The 4,990-nt window shown below is 39.6% G+C and overlaps 1 non-coding gene across 1 annotated transcript; it reads right to left on the bottom strand.

The window, feature by feature from the left end:
* Window positions 1-4,399: 4,399 nt before the first annotated feature.
* On the bottom strand, window positions 4,400-4,506 carry LOC141650500 (small nucleolar RNA R71). Its single transcript, XR_012546529.1, has one exon. It is a non-coding gene; the product is annotated as a small nucleolar RNA R71 (small nucleolar RNA).
* Between the last annotated feature and the right edge of the window lie 484 nt (window positions 4,507-4,990).

Raw genomic sequence — 4,990 nt, 5'->3', positions numbered from 1 at the left:
GGAGTAGGGACTTAAAGATTTTGAAACAAGATGATGTTGAATGGTTACATAGCATGAATCTATTCTAATTATCCTATATGACTCTTGTACTATAATATCCATTTATTAATATATTCTTACATTTTACCAAAAAAAAATGATTATGATTAGCTGATTGTGACGATCTTGGTGATTGTTATTCCAAGTAGGGTTTCCCTACTCAGTATTAATTACATAATGTGTGGTGATTGTGTTGTAGTTAGTGATTGTTGATTGATTCAGACGGTTGTGATTTCGTATTATTGATTGATTCAGACGGTTGTTGGTTTTGTGTTGTGATTGTTGTTTATCTGTCTGTGATCTTCGGGGTGCGTCCATGGCCGTGCTTGTAGTAGTGTGATGTCTAGGAATGTGAGAATACTTCGATAGTGTTGACAGTTGGGTGATGATGTTTATGAGTTCGATAGTGCTGACAGTTGGATGATGATGCTATGAGTGGGAGTGAACTTCGAGGACGAAGTTCCTTTTAAGGGTGGTAGAATGTAACATTTCGTTTGATATTATGAGTGTCTTGATATCGCATTTTCTAGTGGATAATATGTTACGGAGCTAGCAGAGTTTGTGGATAGTAGTTGGTAGTGTTTGGAGTTGGTGTCGAGAGAGACTATGATGTAGTTGATACGATATCGTGAGCCATGTTATGGAGGTAGGAATAGTTGGTGGAGTTGGTGTTAAGAGCTCATGTTTTATAGGTTGGGGTTTCATTTTGAGTTCTTAGTTGCGTTGTTGTGTCTTGATCGAGTTAGTATGTTTGTTTTTATGTATGGGTTGAACTTCGGGGACGAAGTTCCTTTTAAGGAGGGAAGACTGTAATACTACGGTTTTCTATGTCTATGGATACTCTATCGAGTGGGGCTTACTCTGTCGAGTAAGTATGTTTTTATACAAAGCAGTAGTCTGTCTGATGGGTACTCGACCGAGTATGTGTGGCACTCGATCGAGTAAGGGCCACTCGATCGAGTAAGTTACTTACTCGATCGAGTAAGTGTGTTTTACGGGTTTGTTTTGACGGGTTTTGTTAATAATGCGGGATTAATATAAAAAGCTTCCGTCACTTTTCCTTAAACACTTTTATCATTCTAAAACCTTTCTAGAGAGGATTGAAAGTTACGTTCTTTGCATTCATTGCATTATTAGCAAATCCCAAGGCTTGGTTGGTCCGATCATCTTGTTCTTTACACCGTTGTGATCGTCGTGCCGGGGATAAGTTCCTTGTATAATTTATGTAGTGTTTCATTGAGTTTCTTTAAAACCCTAATTGGGTAATTTGGGGGTTTTGGGGAGTATTGTTGATGTTAGATTGTGATTGTATGATTGTGTGTCTATAGGAGGTGATTTCGTTGAAGAATGATTATGATTAGCTGATTGTGACGATCTTGGTGATTGCTATTCCAGGTAGGATTTTCCTACTCAGTATTAATTACATAATGTGTGGTGATTGTGCTGTAGTTAGTGATTGTTGATTGATTCAGACGGTTGTGATTTCGTATTATTGATTGATTCAGATGGTTGTTGGTTTTGTGTAGTGATTGCTGTTTATCTGTCTGTGATCTTCGGGGTGCGTCCCTGGCTGAGTGGAGTCACTTGCGGGAGTGGCTTCACGCCCTTGATTCGCCCTCTGTGGAACCCGTCACAGAGGGGATGTGCACATTAATGAACTTGGGTTTATCGATCGATGGAGATGAGCGGGGATTTGGTGGGTACGGCTGCGGTCCCCCACTGGCGGCGTGGAGTACTTGTTGAGATGGGTACTCTGGCTGGGCTACACACTTTAGTGTGTAGTCAGTTGTGTGGAGATTGGAGATGGAGACTGAGGATTTGTTTGAGCTGTTTGAGCTGTTTGCGATATTGTTCCTTTATGGTGTTTGTTTTATGTAATCAGTACTGACTGATGTGACCACAATTAGCGCATATTTAGCCCCCGAATTAGCCTTGTTCCCATGCTTTTTAGTGCATATTAGGGTCATTTCTTATCTTTAGTTCTTTGTTTTGCATATTCTTTGAGATTTTGATCCCTTGGTAGGAAAGGAGTAAGAATCTTGCATTTTCATGGCAAAACGAGACTAAATTGATCGAATTCAATGACCAAGCATCAAGGAGAGACAAGATTAGAAGGCCTTTGCACATATTATAGTAGAAGAGCAATGTTGAGAAAGGATCCTTGAGTCCCCAAGGAAATCCCCAAGGAATTTATGAAGAAAAGGGAAGAAGAGAAGAAGATATGTTGCTGAGTGACAATCCGAGCGGATTGTCACCAATCCGTCCGTCCCGCAGCTGCACAATCCATGCGGCTTTGCACCAATCCGCTCGGATTCCACCTCCACAATCCGACCGGATTCCCTTGAATCCGCTCGGATTCCAACGCCGCCATTCCGCCCGTCCCGACCTTATTCCGCCCGGATTCCAAAGACAAAGACGATTTCCTCTTCTCCAAGCTACAAAGAAAGAAGCCCTTCTCTCGAAAAATACCGGCTCCTCCTTGCTCAATCTAAAAAGTGTAATTACTAGTTTAGCCCTTAGTTAACCCTAATGCATCCTCCCTAATTTCCACTATAAATACCCCATTAGTCTAATTAGAGGAGCATGTTCTTCTTATCAATAATTAGAGTAGTTAATATCAATCAAATCTCTCTTTAATATTGTAATCAAGTATTAATCAAGTTCTAATACAAGTTTTATTTCCTTAATCTCTCTTTTGTTCATCCTTTATTTTGGGTAATTGAAGATTATTTGGGTTATTATTGGGAGATTGACAACCTCTCAATCAAGCATTCAAGTACTTCTTTTATCTTTGCTTTATTATTGGAATCATTAGTAGGTATAATCTCTTAATCCCTTTTTAATTATTGTTAATTACTTTCATTTATTCATCATGTTTCATATTGTTGGTATGATTGACAACCTTGCTAGCATGATCAACATGATAATGAGTGAGTAGTCTCTTAGCTAGGGTTAAATGGGTGATTAGGGGAAACCAACATGGGGAATGATTCATGCTTAAATCAATATGCTTTCATGTTTTATTTGCTTGCTTGTTTTGATCTCAACTCATGCACATGTTATATTTGATGAAATGCTAAGCCTATGAATCCTTGCATTTACTATCATCTTCTATCTTTTCAATGAGACTTGTAAGACATAACCCAACTCGAGTCTCATTAGACCATGCATGTTGTTGAGTAAGGAAGATTAAGTCGACTTGTAGGTGTTGTACAATCTAATCGATTCGGCTCCGGGACCCAAACTTTCCTAGGATTGTAAGATATAACCCAACTCAATCCATCACAACAATAATTGCTTGCTTATAATTTGAGAACATGTTTGTATGATCATATCCCATGATTCCCCTATGATCCCATGACACCCTAGTCCTTTTAATCAATTGTTTACACCCCTTTAATTCATCTTGTTAGTTTATTTTCATTGCTATTTTAGTTTAGTAACCTTCTACATCAACCCAATTTGTGACACCCCTTAGACACCACTAGTTTCAATAGAAATCTCATTTCAACTCCCGTCCCTTGGGATCCGACCTTTACTTGCCTCTTTACTAATTGTAGAGTTGTTTGTGAAGCTATAAATTGTGTTTTGATTCGACCGTGACCCAACGACCACATCTTTAATTGTGAACACGAAACGGACTCGCATCAAAAATGGCGCCGTTGCCGGGGACGGCGTTTGTTTGATTTAGATTTCTTTTTATTGTTATTAGTTGTGTCTTTCTTTGCCTTGGGGAAGTAAAACTCCTCAAGGTTTGTTCTAATTGTTTTCGAGTTGTTTGATATTTTGCATGTCTAGAAGGTTACAAGGTGATTTGTTACCTTTTGACCGTGAAATCGAAAGAACCTTGACGAACAATAGGAGACTTGTTAGGAGGAATTTAAGAGGTATTAGTGAAGTTGTTCAACCCACTAGTGAGTTTGTCAATCCTTTCCCAATAGAAGGAGAAGAGAACCCATTACACAATACCCCACAAAATCCACCTACAATGCCTAAATTTTCATCACACTCCGTACCCACCGAGGAGAATCTACCAAATGGTACTCCTACACCGCAACATCTAACCGGAAATTTTATTGCCAAGTCCGCCTTCATCCAATTAGTTGAGAGGAGCCAATTTGGGGGGATGCCTAGTGAAGACCCTCATTCTCATATGGAAACCTTTTGCGACTATTGTGATGCAATCTCTCAAACGGGCGTGACTCAAGACCAAATTAGATGGGTCTTATTTTCGTTTTCCTTAATCGGCACCGCGAAGCAATGGTTGAAGGGCCTTGATAAGGCCACCCTCGGGATAGATTCTTGGAAGAAGTTGGCTCTAGCTTTCTACAAAAAATTCTACCCACCGGAAAAGACCAATATGCTAAGAGCTCAAATTACGGGTTTTAAGCAAAGGGATGAAGAATCTTTGTATGAAGCTTGGGAGCGTTTTAAGGGAATTTGTCGCTCATGTCCTCACCATGGACTTAGCGAATGGTTTTTGGTACAACAATTTTGGAATGGTTTATATGAAGATTCAAGGAACATTCTCAATATGGGATCAAATAGAATGTTCACCGAAGTTGATGACAATCAAACATGGAACAAGATTGAGGAAATGGCGGTCCATAACTCACAATATAGTAGACCTCGCAAGGCTACTAGAGGAGGAAAGCATGAAGTGGACTCCGTTACTCAATTGGGTGCTCAACTTAGTGCTCACATTGACACAATCAACTTGAAGTTTGAACAAGCTATGACTAGACTTGAGGAAAACTCAAAATCATCAAAGCATCATGTTAATGCCATGACGGCATCCTCATCAATCCCAAGTGGGATATGTGAGAATTGTGGAACTTTGGGACATGACCAAGGTGAATGTAGGGGAACAAATGAACAAGTGAATGCTTTCCAAGCATACAAGAGTGGTGCCCCTTATTCCAACTTTTACAATGAAAACACCAAATTCCAT

The sequence above is a fragment of the Silene latifolia genome, chromosome 3 (assembly GCF_048544455.1).
Source record: "Silene latifolia isolate original U9 population chromosome 3, ASM4854445v1, whole genome shotgun sequence".
Taxonomy (NCBI): domain Eukaryota; kingdom Viridiplantae; phylum Streptophyta; class Magnoliopsida; order Caryophyllales; family Caryophyllaceae; genus Silene; species Silene latifolia.
This window is presented reverse-complemented; position numbering and strand designations above follow the sequence as displayed.